This window comes from Garra rufa, chromosome 1 (genome assembly GCF_049309525.1).
Source record: "Garra rufa chromosome 1, GarRuf1.0, whole genome shotgun sequence".
NCBI classification, from domain to species: Eukaryota; Metazoa; Chordata; class Actinopteri; order Cypriniformes; family Cyprinidae; genus Garra; species Garra rufa.
This window is the reverse complement of record NC_133361.1, coordinates 88669697-88688533: the sequence shown is the minus strand read 5'-3', so window position 1 is coordinate 88688533 and position 18837 is coordinate 88669697.

Genomic DNA, 18837 nt, shown 5'->3' with positions numbered 1-18837 from the left:
ACAGAGACGTAAATCTCTGACAAGCTACACCATATCGAGCTTAATGTCGTTCACAATATCGTTCGATATATTGTCCAGCCCTAACAAGAAACATGGAAGCTGGACATGTCATAATGGCTGGTATCACCACTGATAATGCTTCAGCAAACAAGAGAGCATTTCAGCAAGACTTCACATGGGTCCCCTGTTTTGGGCATAACTTGCACCTAGCCATTAACAAGGGCCTGGATATAGACCGTGTGTCGAGGTTGAGAAAGACTGTGTCTGCATTCAGCAGGTCCCCGAAGATGTTGCGACAGCTGAAGAAAAAACAAAAAGATTCCCAACTGCCCGAACACAGAATGATCCATGATGAGCCATGATTGATAACATCTTTACTAACAACTTTTTAAACAACACTGTTAATGGTCTATTGATCTGTGATATCACCGACCATTTACCAGTCTTTACTATATATGACTGTAATGTTAGTAAACGTAATATAACCTGTAATGTGAATTATAGACGAGTACAAACTGAGGAAGCTATTAATGGGTTTAATGAAGAATTAAGGTCACATGATTGGAACACTATTTATGGAGAGATGCAGACTGATGTGGCTTACAATAATTTTATTGAAATATTTACTTCCTTGTACAACAAGCACTGTCTCATCAGAGTATTTAGTAAACCGAAAAGAAATTTAAAATGCCCTTGGATTTCCAAAGGCCTGCAGAATGCATGTAAGAAGAAAAATAACCTTTATAAATTGTTTGTTAAATTGAAAACCAAAGAAGCTGAGGATAGATACAAACTATACAAAAATAAATTGACAGCTATAATGAGAATGGCGAAAAAACAATATTATGAAAATCTATTACTAGCTAATAAATCAAACATAAAAAGAACCTGGGCAGTATTAAATAGTATCATTAAGCAAGGATTTAATAAAACGGATTACCCGGAATATGTTGTTGACTCTAATGGAAAAAACTATGATATGAATAAATTAGTAAATGATTTCAATAATTTTTTTGTAAATGTTGGCCCTGATTTAGCAGCCAAAATTCCAAATCAAGAATTAGAGTTGAACTTTGAAAGAAACGACCATACTATTTTCCTCTCTCCTGTCAGTGAGTGTGAAATAATGAATATTGTGCAAAAATTAAAAAACAAGTTATCCACAGACTGTCACTCAATCAATATGGTACTAATAAAAAAGATAATTACAAGTATTATAAAGCCTCTAACACATATCTGCAACCTGTCGCTTAAAAACGGCTGTGTGCCAAGAAAAATGAAAATTGCTAAGATCATACCTTTGTTCAAAAATGGAAATAGGAATCATTTTACTAATTACAGACCCATTTCACTCCTTCCTCAATTTTCAAAAATCCTTGAAAAGGTTTTTGACAAACGGTTAGAAAAATTCATAAATAAGCATAAGCTAATTAATGAAGGACAATATGGGTTCAGACCCAATAGATCTACTTCAATGGCCATAACTGATGCTACAGAAGAAATATCAAAGGCATTGACAAAGAAAAAACAAGCTATAGGAATTTTTATTGATCTAAAAAAAGCGTTTGACACCATCAATCATGATATACTATTTAAGAAATTAGAGCGATATGGAATACGGGGGGTGGCTGGGAAATGGGTGAAAAGTTATTTGAGCGACAGAGTACAGTATGTCCAAATGGGTGAGCTTTCTTCTGGATGTCTTGACATTGCTTGTGGCGTCCCCCAGGGGTCAGTACTGGGCCCCAAATTGTTTAATTTGTATATAAATGATATTTTTAATGTTTCTCAGTTGGTTAAATGTGTATTGTTTGCCGACGACACAAACATTTTCTATAGTAACGTCAGTTTGGAGCAACTTATCAGCGTTATAAACAAAGAACTAAGTAAATTTAAAAAATGGATGGAAAGTAACAAATTATCCTTAAACCTAGATAAATCTAAAGTGATGTTTTTTGGAAAGTATCAAGCCATTTCACAGAAACTGGTTGAGATAGATGGAGCCCAAATTGAAAATGTTCAGGAAATAAAATTTTTAGGTGTAACGATAGACCAGAAGTTAAGTTGGAATGCCCACATCAGACATATAACTACTAAAGTCTCCAAAAGCCTTGCTATAATTAGTAGAGTTAAACATATCCTTGATCAAAATGCACTCCATACCTTGTATTGTTCCTTAATACAGCCATATCTAATCTACTGTGTAGAGGTATGGGGCAATAATTATAAAAATGTAATACAATCACTTTTTTTGCTACAGAAAAGGGCTGTACGAATTATACACAAGGCTGCCTATTTTGAACACACAAATCCTCTCTTTCTTAAATCAAAGTTATTAAAAATGCAGGATCTTGTAAAATTATATAATGCACTGTTCATGTTTAAAGTATATCACTATTTATTACCTGTGAACATTCAAAACATGTTTTCCCTTAAAGAGCAGTCGTACAGTTTGAGAGGATTTGGGAACTTTGTGGTCCCAATGGCGGGTTCCACCAGGAGGAGTTTTTCTATGTCTGTATGTGGGGTCACCTTGTGGAATAATTTGGGGCTTGAATTTAAGCAATGTCAAAGCATTCACCTTTTCAAACGTCTTTACAAACAAAAGGTCTGGTCCTATTACAAAGATAATGAGGTTTGATTGTATTCATGTTGAGTGGAGTGTTGGATTAGCTGTTATTTACCTTTATGGTATTACGTCTACCATTGTTGGTAGCTGTTCGGCATTTGTTATGTACCCTTGTGGTATTCCATCTACCATTGTTGGTATTCGATATTCATTGTTACTTGAGTTAATATCTGTATGAATATGTATAGTATGTATGTGTGGTTTGCCATATGTGTAACTATAATACTGTTTCTTAATGAGGTATTATTATTACTATTATTTATTTTATATATATATATATATATATATAAATAATTTTATTTTTCCTTCTCTCTTTGAGATAGTTGAAGTAGGAAGCAGCTATTTTGTTTGTATTTTATTTTGTTTGTATTCTTTGACAGACTGGGGTGGGGTTCAATAAGTTTTACTTCTCCCCACTCCATTTCAAGCATAAGCATATAAGTTATTATTATTAAGTTGGCTTGAGAGAGCCAACTTACTGATATTCTATTTAAACTTATTATTATTATTATTATTCTTCTTCTGAGACCAAAATTTTCTGACTGCTACTCCTCCTAGAGCTTTAACTCTACAAACTCCAAACTCAGCCCAGATCTTCATACTGGTCTAACTCGAGTTGCTATATCTTTTCTAACTAATCGGACTTACGGTTTTCCTAAAAATCCCGATTAAAACTGGGAATAAAATCTCATTGACTTACATTGACGGAATGTTCAAACTCCAACTGTCAAAATTCAAATTTAAACTGCCAGAATCCTTTGAGACTCAAATCAGGCTTCCCTTCTATCTACTATTTCTAATCCGATCAAACTCATTTAAACTCATCTATCTATCTATCTATCTATCTATCTATCTATCTATCTATCTATCTATCTATCTATCTATCTATCTATCTATCTATCCATCTATTAATCTATCTATAAATCTATCTATCTATTAATCTGTCTATCTATCAATCTGTCTATCTATAAATCTATCTATCTATAAATCTATCCAGCTATAAATCTGTCTATCTATTAATCTATCTATCTATAAATCTGTCTATCTATCTATCTATCTATCTATCTATCTATCTATCTATCTATCTATCTATCTATCTATCTATCTATCTATCTATCCATCTATTAATCTATCTATAAATCTATCTATCTATTAATCTGTCTATCTATCAATAAATCTATCTATCTATAAATCTATCCATCTATAAATCTGTCTATCTATTAATCTGTCTATCCATTAATCTATCTATCTATAAATCTATCTATTAATCTATCTATCTATAAATCTATCCATCTATAAATCTGTCTATCTATAAATCTATCTATTAATCTATCTATAAATCTATCTATAAATCTATCTATCTATAAATCTGTCTATCTATAAATCTATCCATCTATTAATCTATCTATCTTTCTATCTCTCCATCTTGATCATGCTAACAATATGCTAATCATGCTAAAATCATGCTAGTGACTTGCTAGTAATGCTAAATTCATGTTAGCGACTTGCTAGTCATGCTAAATTCATGTTAGCGACTTGCTAGTCATGCTAAAATCATGCTAGCGACTTGCTAAAACCTTGCTAGCGACTTGCTAGTCATGCTAAAATCATGCTAGCAACTTGCTAATCATGCTTAATTCGTGCTAGCGTCTTGCTAGTCATGCTAAAATCATGCTAGTGACTTGCTAGTCATGCTAAAATCATGGTAGTGACTTGCTAATCATGTTAAAATCATGCTAGCGACTTGCTAGTCTTGCTAAAATCATGTTAGCGACTTGCTAGTAATGTTAAAATCATGCTAGTGACTTGCTAGTAATGATAAAATCATGCTAGCGACTTTGCTAGTCAGGCTAAAATCATGCTAGGGACTTGCTAGTCATGCTAAAATCATGCTAGTGACTTTGCTAATCATACTAAAATCATGCTAGCAACTTGCTTTTCATGCTAAAATCATGATAGCGACATGCTAAAATCATGCTAGCGACTTTCTAGTAATGCTAAAATCATGCTAGTGACTTGCTAATCATGCTAAAATCATGCTAGCGACTTGCTTGTCATGCTAAAATCATGCTAACGATTTGTTAAAATCATGCTAGTGACTTGCTAGTCATGGTAAAATCATGCTAGCGACTTGCTAATCATGTTAAAATCATGCTAGCGACTTGCTTGTCATGCTAAAATCATGCTACCGACTTGCTAATCATGTTAAAATCATGCTAGCGATTTGCTTGTCATGCTAAAATCATGCTACCGACTTGCTAATCATGCTAAAATCATGCTAGCGACTTGCTAGTCATGCTAAAATCATGCTAGTGACTTGCTAGTCGTGCTAGGATCATGCTAGTAACTTGTTAGTCATGCTAGTATCATCCTAAAATCATGCTAGCGATTTGCTTGTCATGCTAAAATCATGCTACCGACTTGCTAATCATGCTAAAATCATGCTAGCAACTTGCTAGTCATGCTAAAATCATGCTAGCGACTTGCTAGTCATGCTAAAATCATGCTAGCGACTTGCTAGTCATGCTAAAATCATGCTAGTGACTTGCTAGTCGTGCTAGGATCATGCTAGTAACTTGTTAGTCATGCTTGTCTATCTATAAATCTATCCATCTATTAATCTGTCTATCTATAAATCTATCTATTAATCTATCTATCTATAAATCTGTCTATCTATAAATCTATATCTATTAATCTATCTATCTATAAATCTGTCTATAAATCTGTCTATAAATCTATCTGTCTATAAATCTATATATCTATTAATCTATCTATAAATCTGTCTATTAATCTGTCTATAAATCTATCTGTCTATAAATCTATCTATCTATAAATCTATCTATAAATCTGTCTATAAATCTATCTATCTATAAATCTGTCTATTAATCTGTCTATAAATCTATCTGTCTATAAATCTATCCATCTATAAATCTGTCTATCCGTTTAAGCTTTAAAACTACTTTAAACTTAAAACTATTTCAGACTGAAAACCTTCAAACTTAAATCTTTTCAAACTTTTTCTATCTTTAAACTTTAAAAACTAATCAAACTGCTTAAAACTTTCAAAACTTCTTTAAACTTTAAGGCAAAGCTTTCTCAAGCCAACTTAAAGTTTGTCTCGACGAACTTTTTTATCTAGTTACTATTATTATTCTTATGTATTTTCTTTTTTTTTCTGCTGTTACACTATTTGCTTGAAAATAAAATAAAATAAAATAATTCATGACATATTTTAAACAATAACAGCAAATTGACCTTTCTTAGAAAACCTTGTGAAACATAGGCCTAGTTAGCATGTATTATATATGGTGTTTTATGAAGACTTATAAAGAAATAAATTATAAATTATTACACACAAGCTTATATTATACTTACCACACCTGCACACAAGTATCTATTTTGGACATTTCGGTTCTTTAGTCAGATTCTACTGTGTTCACCATTGGAACAACAAAAAAAACATCTTTGCATGAAATCAAAAAGCACTTTCTTTTCAGGTCTTTTGCAAATTTAGCTCTAATTTCAATTCCAAAGGAAACTCTGTGTGTAAAACCTGCAGAACTGAACCCAATCTGAGCATCTCTGAAAAGCACATGTGAATCAGTGGGCAGGCTTGAATATAAAACCATTAAAGAAGTACTGCAGTCACACTGACAAACCTCTTCACAAGTTACACACTTCGGTGCAAGAATGTGTTTTAAAATGCCAAATGTGCCATCACAAAATTCAGCCACACAATTGCATCTCCGATCTGATGAGGAACTGTTCTCCACTGCAAATAAGTTCTGACCAATCAATACTTTGCTGTGGTAAATGCCTTGGTCAACAACTTTCCCCAGGAGTCGCTTTAAAGCCAGCATATGTTGTACAGGCAACTGTTTCACTACACCTTTACATAAAAAGGTGAAGATATCCCTTTTAAAAGACTTCTGTGGGAGAACACTGCTGCAGTTCCAGAGATTCTCAATGTAGCTGACCACAGTTGGTGATGCGTCGTTCGCTTCTTTTACCATTTTGGGGATTCTTCTCCATAGCAAAAAGGATTTTGCTATTTGAATGGGGACATGCTGAGTTCCATGGAAGAAACTCAGCAGTTTCCTGTTGTTGGCCTCAAAAGAAAAGGCAGATGCAGCCCAAAGGGGTCCCCAGCTATACACACTGCTTGCTAAATGTGTCAGCTGATGCACATTAAATGAGATGTGCTGTTTGCCATAGAGCGTTTCAGCATTTATGACAAATTTTTTCAGCATCAAATCAGCTTTTTCAATCAGATGTTTTGGCACTCTGGGCTGTAACAGAATGTGAAGAGAAAAGCAGAGAAGACACCAGTGTTGATAGAATTTTGTAGGTAGTACACCCATGAGAACAAAAAGGGAATAATACAAGAGGAAAGACTTCCACTCCGTAGCTTTCCACACTGAAAAAAGTTTTTCAAGCAGTTCCTCAATCAATTAATAATTTGTCTTTCAATTCAGTTTATAATTATTTGTTTTATTTTTCAAGTTATATTTTTTTAGTTTAAAACATTGCTCAATCTAAATATTTCTCATTATAAACTCAATTAAGAAATTTTTGTTTTGACGAATGTACAATTTTTAGGTTAGACATGCGCATGCGCTTTAAACACAAAGCTCCACCGTCATCACCAGAATGCACAAGTCAACGGTCAGTGGATTGCCGACGACGCACCAGTCACTCATTTATACGGTTTTGAAGGTTAGTAAAATACTTCCAAATCAAATATTCAGCTGATAATGGATGTAAATGCTTAATGTTTTAACGTTGTCTGTTAGTAAGTGTCAAAACACTACCGTTAGGCTAATATGAAAATGTATTGCCTTTTACTGCAGTAGTAATGGCGCCGGGAGACCACATGTGTAATGGCGGACAATTTACGCATAGTTTAGAAAAAGTTCTCGCTCTGAGTCAGTAAGGAGAACCAATCTAGACGGTTTTATGGCTTTATGTAAAGCGTTAGACCCGCTCTCTAACACACACATAAGTTGCATTATGTGCAGCGTGCCCAACTAGAGTGGTTCTCGTTTGTGAGTCGGTTGCAATAGTTTTCGGTTCGTTCACCAGTAACGTTACACTGAACAGAGAATGGTTTCTTTGGGATACATCTGAGCTTGTTTGCACCTGTATCTGTAGGCATAATTGTTTAATGCAATACATTCCCACAAATCTTTAAATTATTCAATTAAAACTGTTAAAGTCATAATAAATAATTTAAGATTTGGTTAATTTAAATGTTCTTTAATGAAAGTGTTTACTTGACTTTGATAATTAAACGTCAACTTTCTCCATTGTGTAATGTTCATCAGCACCTGCTGTGAGACCGGTAACGTTAGAGGGTAATATGGGCTGAATGGTGTGACAGGTCTGCTTTGATCTGATCAAAATGATCAAGATGATGATAATACACACAGCACTTTATGATATAGTAATATAAATCTTACGCTGTATTGTGAGACTGTTAAAATGGATTAATGTGTGTTGATTTAAATATAATCTTTTTCTCTCTGTCTTGTACTCTCTCACTTATCTCACTCTTATGCAGGATATTGGAGTTCTCAGGTGGAAACAAAAAAGGTATATAGTTTGAATAATGTATAACACATATGTGTATGACCAAAATTGAGTATTTGGAGTCTCTTTTGCACTGTTATGAAAAATAAATGTGAAGGCCAGTGTTAATTTTTACTATCTTGATGCAGGATACTGGCACCAATACAAAGAGGGAGATTGCACTTAAATGTCTCAACCTTAACATGGGAGAAGCAGTGGAGGACCTCTTGAAGGATTTCCTGGTAAGGCAGGATTACCTTACAGATGTAAAAATGCTAGCTAAGGCTGTCCACTTCAAAATTAGCCATGATCTTAGATATACGTCTGAACTAGTGTTGTCAAATGTACAGACATTCTTTATTCTTTATTTGTCACTATGCTGATTTGCACTGCGCCTGGTATACAGGTCCTTTTCCAAAAATTAGCATATTGTGATAAAGTTCATTATTTTCTGTAATGTACTGATAAACATTAGACTTTCATATATTTTAGATTCATTAAACACAACTGAAGTAGTTCAAGCCTTTTATTGTTTTAATATTGATGATTTTGGGCATACAGCTCATGAAAGCCCAAAATTCCTATCTCAAAAAATTAGCATATCATGAAAAGGTTCTCTAAATGAGCTATTAATCAGCCGCAACACACAGATACATTGTTTTCTTTCAAACAAAACTTAAATGTAAAAAGCGTATCTGTGTGATTCGGCTGATACAAAACAGCGTAAACTCTTTGTGGTCAGTGGATACTCTCCAAAATGGTGCTAGGGTGATGCGGAAGAGATGAATTGTTGGATAAAATCATTATTTTAATTGTCTTTGCGTACAAAAAGTATTCTAGTAGCTTTGTAAAATTACTGTAAATTGATTATTTTATCAATATTCTTGATATGTTTCTTAATTTTGTTAATTACATAGCTGTCTATGGGGGGCCAGAGAGCTGAAAAATATCTTAATTTGTGTTCCGAGTAATGCCACACAAAATATAACGATGTGGATTTTTAAATAATGCAAGTATTTTATGGGTTTTATACTACATATTTCAGAAGGATACTTTTTTTACACCATATTAAGCCATACAAGTCCTAATACCCAGGGTTCTCTTTAGATTAAGAGGTTATTCTGGGGGGGACTCAAGCTGTATCAGTTCTTGATTCTTTTTTTTTTTCTCCTTCCTAAATTCTTTTCCAGGTATCACAGAAGGGCTGAACAGATTCTCCAACAGTAAATCATGGCAGTCTTCATCATCAGAGATGCACAAGCTATACCCAAAGAAAGTCATCATGGAGCTGGACCCAAAATGCATGACCAATAAAGTCAAGAGGCTCTATGACCAGGTCTACAATAGTTTAATTCAGCATCCCCAGCTCTACAAAGTTAAAAATCTGAAATTTAAGTACTGAAATTGTTGATTTGTGGAAGTAATGTGTAAGCTGTTAATAAATATTGATGTAATGAAAATTATTGATGTCTTTTTTTTTAATTGATTTAGTATAAGATTAAATATTAAGTTATCCTCCTTTTATTATTAAAATAATAATTTTTAGTCTTTTTATTTCAAACTAATAATTTATATTTATTTGTATTTTTAAAAAGAAATAATTGTTTAATTCAATCTATATCTGTTTGATTGATTAAAACAAATAAATTCTAATACATATTTCTTAAATAAGAATTTTTGTTTAGATCAAATCTATATATTTTTGTTTATACAGGGTTTCTGCAGATATGAACAAGTGAAATTTAAGACTTTTTAAGACCTTTTTAATACCACCTTATATGAAATTTAAGACCTAAACCTGTAATGGAAATAGATATTATATTACATGCATATGTGATACTTAATGTGTTTAATGTAAAAAGTAAACAAAATTTCATGGCTGTCATAAATTAAATTTATTACTACGATATACAGTGAATTTTCCATATCAGCAGATACTATTCCACACAAAATATCCCCATAAAAGTACCACTAGAAATATCTGATGTAAAAAAAAAAATTCTGAAGCGATTTTTTTTTACTTTTGAAATGTATGCGTACCTTTGAAATTTATTTTATGAATTTATCAATAAATTCTAAATGTCTGTTAGCAGTGAGATTACATAATTTACACTGCAAAATTAAAAGTGAGATTAATGTTTTAAATACATTTATTGATTTATAAATATATATATTAGAAATGTTATATAAATACTGCGATTCTGTCTGAAGACGCAGTAACTTCCACAGAGGGAGAAAAAAATCTACAGTTGTTAGCAACTGGCCTTAGCCAAGCGGCAAGCCCTATATTCAGTTTTTCCAAGCCCAGTATCGCTAAACTTGCATTTCCTCATAGCTAAAAAATTAAATCCATTTGACTTCTGCGGTACAATCCGAGAGAGACTCGCGCCAATAACAGAAAGCTGATTGGCTATTGCATGCTGGTCTCATTTGTAGTTTAAATTCAGCAAATTATATTTGGAATTGTGAAATAAAGAACTACAACACCACGGAAACAACAGAAAGAGAATTTAAATGAGCATTAGAGGTAGCGTTACATGGACATCGGAAAAATAAGACCTGTGTAAAATTATTTAAGACCTAGAACAGCGAATTTAAGACTTTTTAAGGCCTAAAATTTTGATTTTTAAATTTTAGACTTTTTAAAACTTTTTAAGACCCCGCGGAAACCCTGTTATATCAAAAATATAATTTAAATATATTGACTTTATTCAACTAGAAAAATATACTTTGTGCCAGGTTATATAAAATTGTTTTCTTCGACTTAGAAAATATTGTTTAGGTCAAGTTAATTATTTTTCATTGGCTAAAGTAAAAAAATATAGATGTGAACCATTACCCTAAAATTTTTTAGTTATATGAATGAAAATATTTTTTCAGTGGCAAGCTTAAACATAGTATTCAAGGGATGTGAGCAGTTTGTTTTAAATGAATATTTTTAGCTTTAGGAGTGTGTGAATATGAATGTGAAATCATGCTAAGTGTCATCTTTTGTCTTTATTGGCTGTTGATGTTTCTGCCTCATTTCTTTAATTGGTGTCTTTGTTTCTGATCAATATCTGAGTTAAATATGAATGCAGAGGCTGAAGGTGAGACTTTCCCTGATCTCTGTGATAATGAGTCTATAGTTCTGCTGATTAGATTAGAGTCGCTGTAAATCTGGACAAATTCCTGTAACTGCTTACATCCTTTGCATATTTTATCTTCTAATGACGATCCTGAAATCTGAATAAAACTACAGTGATTGAGTCTTTAGTCAGTCTGGATGACTGCAGTGACACACAGTAACATCTCAATCAAGAGTCTCCTGATCTTCTCCTCTTGAGTTTACTACAGGTCTAACTGGATATTGCTGGTATTTTGGTTTCAAAACTTGTAACTTCACTAAAATCATAACTCTGATAGTACACAATTATACTTTTTAATGAATGCACTTTGTATCTTGTATTTATAAACTGAACTGTTCACTGTTAAAAGGGAAGATGAGGAGTAGCAGTTAAATATGTTGATATGGTTTTTGCCAAGATGCAGAAAAGGTCATAATCAAGTTTAATAAATGAATGGCAGAGAGGATGGCAAAAGGAAATCAAGGGTAGACACATTTTTCTGTTCAATCTAAAGTTAGAAACAAATGTTTTTGTACTTGTTCATCCTGTAGGGACTCAGTTAAACTAGATTGAGGTTGGGGCATTGTGGGTTAAATACTTTTTTGTATATTGTAGGAAAGCATATTATTCTCTTTTTTTCTCTCCTTTAATATTCACTCACAAAGACTGTTGATGCCGATCAAATACCATTATATGAGTCTTAATTTGAAGTAAATTTCATTTTTTTGTGCAGATCGGCTTTAAAAAAATAAATAAAAATAAAAAATAGCGCACCTTGTACACGCACAGTAATATCCCCGCATTATTTTCCCTCCTTTCGGCGCTTCACACTCCAGTCCAGCGGGTGGCACTAACACACACACTTCTGTTTGACAAACACCATTAAACCTAAGAAGAAGATTAGTTACTGCTCTCTGTTGTTTTGTTGTGATTCGGTTTTAGTTCAGTCTGTGAGAAATGAAGTTTCTGTAAATAGAAAAATACCGTTTTTGAATCCGGTCAGTAGCCTAAATACCTGTAATATCCTCATCCTCACAGCTGTGACTAGGTTTGGAAGTGAGCAGGAATATCTGGAGAGATTTGAGCTGAACTGAGATCTGCTGCTGTGAAGATGGAGTTTGTTAAAGTGGAGAGTGAGGAGAACATGAGTGAACTAGAAACCTGGAGAATAAAACAGGAACCAGAACATTTGAAAATAAAACAAGAGGAACAAGAACCTTTGAGAATAAAACAGGAGGAACCAGAACCTTTGAACATAAAACATGAGGAACAAGAAGGTTGGTTTTTAATCTTCATTTCATCTTTAATGATTGTTTGTGGTACATCAGGCTTTCAAAGCTTTAATAATACTGACACAATTAAAATGGAATATATCGTATTACATATATACATAGCCTATATATTTATTTATTTATTTATTTTACATTATATTACATTTTATTTGGATGGTCCCCCTAGTCTATTGACTAGGAGCAACTTTGCAACTACATGTCAACTAACACTCTTTAGATTATTAGTAAACTTAGATTAAGGTGAGGCTAGGTAGTAGATTCACATACTTGCAAAGTTACATATCAGTTTGTCTTTTGGGGAACCTTCAAAATACAGTGTTTGAATATATTTCATTTCATATTATGTAGTATTACATAAAACTAATAATAATTAATGCTAGCTGACATGCAGTTGCAGAGTTAGTTCTCAAAAACTGTCTAAGACTGAGACTTATAATACGTTATTACTATGAGGAGTTAATCATAGCCTTAAAAGCTATAACCACAAATAAGTAAATATTATAATCCATTAAAACAGTTCTTATTTATACTCTTGAGATGATACAACATACTATAAGTTTTTTTTTTATTATAATGCATTATGCATTCAATATAATGCACTAAGAATACCCTTAAAATGCATTATAAATATGTGTTTCAAAGAAAGTGTTACTCAATTCTTTTATGAACAGATCAAACAAGGCTGATGCAGGAACAGTAGTGTTAACTGTAGTCTTAGTGGTGCGGCAGAAATAGTCCAACATTAGTTCGTACAACATTTTGGGAGAGAAATTCAAGCACTTTTCAATGACTTTTAAGTATTTCATACAACTATTTCCAGCACTTTATAGCTCTAAAATCCAGTTTAAATTATATTTTTAATGGGACCAAACACAATTTATATCAAAATAATGTTTTTGTAATAAAAAACATTTATGTAAAATAACCAGTAGATGGCAGCAGAGGCGCACTTATTGACTCATTAGTCATTCATTTTGACTTCCTTTATATTTTGAAATGATAAAATAACTATTTTAAAACAACACTTCATCAAGAAACTTTTTTGTGTGTAAATAGTAAGAAAAGTCTCAAAACGCCAAACTTTTCTTCACTTTGCGACTGAATCGCACATCAATTATAATCACTTAAGTTGTTGGTCAGTTGGTAATGGTACATATAGTAAGAGTAGAATATATACATTTTCTATATGAAAATTTGATTTTCATGTCACTAATGTTAATGAAAGTAATTTTTGCATGTCTCCTAACTCAAGTTCAGTGCTTCGTTGTCAAATGTGTCTTATCAAGCAATAGACGTAATATTTTTCAGTAACTGTGCTTCTAAATTCAAAACAGTAGTAATTTTATGATTGACTTTTTATGCACTTTTAAGCATCCTATGATGATGCTAAAAAGTGCATTATTTTGTGTATTTGTTGTGATGCAATGTGTTTATGCAGTTTGAGGTTTAAAAAACATGTTATTTTCTACATACTGAACATTATTGATGCTCTTCTCTGCCCTCCCTTTTTGAAACGCTTTGATTTTTACAAAACACGTTGTTGATGGAAACCGAGGTGTTCTCTGATTGGCCAGCTATCTATGCTTTGTGATTGGCCGAATAACTTAAGTGTGTGTTGTGATACCATTTCTTGGCGCATAGTAGTCTTGTGTAGCCACACCTTCAGACTGATGGCTGAAGGTCTGGAATTCATGGCAGCTTTGATGAGTAGCGTCTCGCTGCAGCCTGCGGTGGACATCCAACCCCGCCCACATCCAAGTGTGACGCCAGAGGCCACGCCCATGTTCAAACACGTCACACATCCAACATATTAAATAGTATTAACACATATTAAAATAGCGATAATATGATTAGCAATGTTCACATTTGTGGACATATCTTTAGAGAATTAGATGAAAATGAAAATATGCTAAGTGTTACTTTTACAATAACAAAACTTAATTGTCCGTCTAATCTGATCTTGTCTAAGCTATGTCAAAATCGATTATAATAAACGTGAATTTATGTCATTACACAAACAAATAGGGTAAGGTTTAAATGTTTTATTACCAATTACCATTTTCCTAACTTTAATCAACCAAAGCAAGCGTTTTACCGGCTGTTCGAATGTAATTAGTTGTAATTTGTATTATTTAATGCAAACTGTTTTGTTTACATCCCCGATACAACATACTTCCGCCATTCTTGCACATGCAACATCGGGATTCTTTTTTTTAAAATTATTTTATTAAAGAATAATTGGACATTACAAAAATAGAAAAAAAAAAAAATAGAAATCCAGATACACAAAATACAAGCTTAATCTGTATACAGTAATACAATATGTATTAAGAGGGGAAACTAATACCATAGAGAGAAAAAAAACCTTATAAATAAAAAGTAAATAAATAAACAAAAACTAAATTAAAACCTAGAAACAACTAAACAATAGTTCAAATTTTCTTCCTTTTCCCTTACATATACAAAAATTATATTGTGGGAGCATAACCGGAAAAAAAAGTTCTCTGTGAAATGTAACAACAAATGTATTCATTTGTTTTAAAGACTTTTTAAAAACTTCTATTTCTGATAAAAATAAATTACATTTTGGTATGCATTTTGCAAATTTCTGTTTATGATTATAATATTTGCCTTGCAAAATGACACAAGTCTTCCTCATGTGTGTTTTCAGAAAATGCAGGTATTATCAATGTCCATGAAATTAGAAAGAGCTACTTTACATTGATAAATTTCGTGAAGTATTTTGAAATGCACCGCTTTAAGGCTACCGATGGGGAGGGGAGTCACACAATGACGCATTGACGTGGGCGTGGTGTCTGACGTCACACATGGATGTGGGCGGGGTTGGATGTCCACCGCAGGCTGCAGCGAGCCCTACTTGGCTTTGATTGGCCAAGGCCCGCCCGCCCATAAGGCCGTTTGACAGACATGTCAAACAACCAATCACAGTTCGTTTCGTTCAGCGTCACGTTTCGGTGCGTGGAAATGCCCCCACAACAACAGACGGGCATGCAACAGTCAGTCACTGAAATAACCAGCATTGAAAGTTAAATAAGTAGAGGGAGAACAAGCAGTAAGTCAGTAATTTGTTTGTGAGCATCATAAATGTGTATAACAACAATGGCATCTGCATAAGCACATTTTAGCAAAGCACAGAGTAAATCAGTCTGCGCTTTGTTTCCCAGCGGACCGAAAAATAAACGCAACACTCGCGTCTCCTGGACATCCGATCTAATTCAACGAATCAGATGACCACTTCGACATTCCTGAAGTGTTTCCAGTACTGAATTCTTTAAATATGAAAATGTACTTAGAGGCCGTCAGTCATAAGCACAGACTGTTAATGCAACATTGTGATTGGCCCACTTTATAGCCTTAACCCTTTGTGAACATCTGGCATTGTGAGGTGCTCTCCCAGGTTCAGGAAACAGTCCTCCGTAAAATGCGCATCACCCACTCGAATATTTGCATTTCACTGTTCCAGAACAGTGTTGTAAATATAACTTAAAACACTGATTTCTAGTTGTTTTTGTATTTGAAAGGCCAAACAAAGAATGTATAGTTTTGCAATGAAACGGACTGCGTCTCCACAACATGGCGCTTCAAAACTAGTACAGCCGGTAAAGTCACGCCTTTTTTCTTTTCATATTCATATTTATATGGGTGGTGTTACGCACATTTACTCAACCGGTGACGTGGACAAGTGGGGGTGTGTTTGAACGAGCCATTTCAGGGAGTTGTGGCTAAATCCTAACGGTTCCATATTGTACACATTTCTGGAGGTTTATTTAAGTTGTTGATGTCTTTAATAAATATATTCAGGAGCCTTTCTTCTGATTGGCCTGTTGTTTTCTGAGTGACACACAGCCAGGCCAACCTTAAGTAACTACGGTCATGTATGCTGTAGCCTAGCCCAGAGCTTGCTGTGGCTTGGTGATACTCAACAGGATATTTCAGAATGATCATTAATGTTTCCCCCTTTCACAATGAGCGCTGATTCCGGAAAATTACGGGTATGAGTGCTGTGTGAACAAAAGCCAGAACCAAATGCCATAAAGGCAGTGTTGCACTGATGATCTCACATTCAAATGTAGGGCTGGGCGGTATACCTTTTCATACCGAATACCGGTGTTTTTTTTTTTTAATGATATTTATTTTTCATATACCCCAATACCGGTGAGTGTGTGCGTACAAAGCGCTGGGAACACGTATGTTGACGCAAACAGAAACCGCAGCTTGCACGTGCTTGTCTGAAGCAACACATCTGAGGTGTGGACGTATTTCAGTATATCTGAGAAAGACCCAGGGTTAGCGATTTGCAAAACTTGTAATGCCGAAATTTCAAGAGGGGGTGTGTCTGCAGAGATGAGAGCAGAGATCGGCGCATTGTGCGCAGACAGTAGCTTTCAGTGAGAGAAAAACAATGGCTTTACGTTGGTGTTACGTCGCAATATTTTAAAGATATTTCTTTTCTATACTGTATTTTTTATTAATATTTATGCTTTAAAGCCAAAGGATATCACACAAGCAACGTGGAAACTGATCAATATGTTAAAGTGAAAGTAAAAACTGACTTTCAGCATCTGATGTGCATTCTTTCAGACAATGAGAGACGATTATACTTCATATGCTGATATTAATTTAGTCCCTTAATATTTTTCTTGTGCCCCGAACATGGTGGGAAAAATAAATAAAAAAGAAACGTATTTTGTGTAAGGTTTGTTTTTGAAAGTCTTAAATAAAGCTCTTAATTTTCATTGATGACTGCAGTGTTATTAGGGGGTTATGAAAGTCATAATTATGATTTCAGGTGGTCTAAAATGTGGGGACTGAAAGACAAGAATTGCGATGAAACTTCAAAAGGCTATCCATTGAATAAATATGAGCGCTGCACGTTTCAAAATCATTTGTTGCGCTACTTTGTATACTACCATTCTGACAGCGCCTCCTGCTGGAAGAGAAACGCGTAGACTTGTAAATGTGAACTTGTGAAGAATGCACAATAAAGTGTTGTGTATTTTGACTGCAAATCATGAATTCTGATTTCTTCACCTCATTACAATTATGAGTGCCACTGTCACTTCTTTGTGAACAGCAGCATTTTGTGAGACCAATCAAACCTGGGTTAATACTAGTCCGGTCAATGTAAGCCAATATACTGCAGTAATTATTCTCTAATTTATTAGGATATGTGGTTAACACCTAGTCATGCATGAAAAAAAATAATAATACTGTCATATACGTGATACCGTATAATTTTGAAAAATACCGTGATATAAATTTTTGGTCATACCGCCCAGCTCTATCCAAATGTCACATGTTTTTATGGGATGTGTGTAGAGCACGCATAGATTCCGGAAAACAACTGTGAATGAACCAAATTAAACAATTCCGGAACAAATCATGGAACACATTAGAGGGCTGCATTGGGATTAGGACCCAACGCAAATCTCGCCGGAGCGGGCGGTTTGAACTTTGCTGCGTGCGGGAATGGGCGGCTAAAAAAAAAAACACTGCGGGATCGGACAAAAAGCAAAGCACAGACCGATTCGCAGATTGGAAAGACGATACATCCGTTGCTTCAGTGCCAAAGCCGGTGGATAATGAAATGGCTGAATATCTCAGCTCCCGGCTCTCTGATAACCCAGACCCAGGCAGCGTGCTTTAGAGCCCTGCATTTGCGCCCGAGCCCGTCGGGGCCCGACTTTTTTTTTGCCCCTAGGGCCGGGCTTCGGGCCAATTTTCACGTCATAACTTGCACGCATATCGGGCTTCGGGCCAATTTTCACGTCATAACTTGCACGCATATCGGGCTTCGGGCCTGCTTTAGAAAAAAAAATAAAATTTTTTAATGAGATTTAATGCGTGCGGTCCCCGGAAGCGCCAGTGATGCCTAACTCGCGCATAGCAGAGTATGAGTGGAGCGGTGTGATTTTGAATCTTTAAAAGTCGGAGCCTCATGGTTTTCACACTCTCCAAGAGCGCTCCACCACCGCTCCATCATGCACAATTCATGCCAATGGTCCGTAATATAACTGCACATTAAGCAGGAAATCATATGTTAAACATGTTTAGCTAGCGTGTTAGAGATGGATTACTCAAATCAGAAATAATGTGATGTGTAGGTAAAATAACTGACGAAAACGTATTATTTTCATTACAAACTTTGCACTGGATAAAGCAGCAATACTCTTTTAATGCTGACAATTATTAGCTGTGGTCAGAACAAATATTGCACACT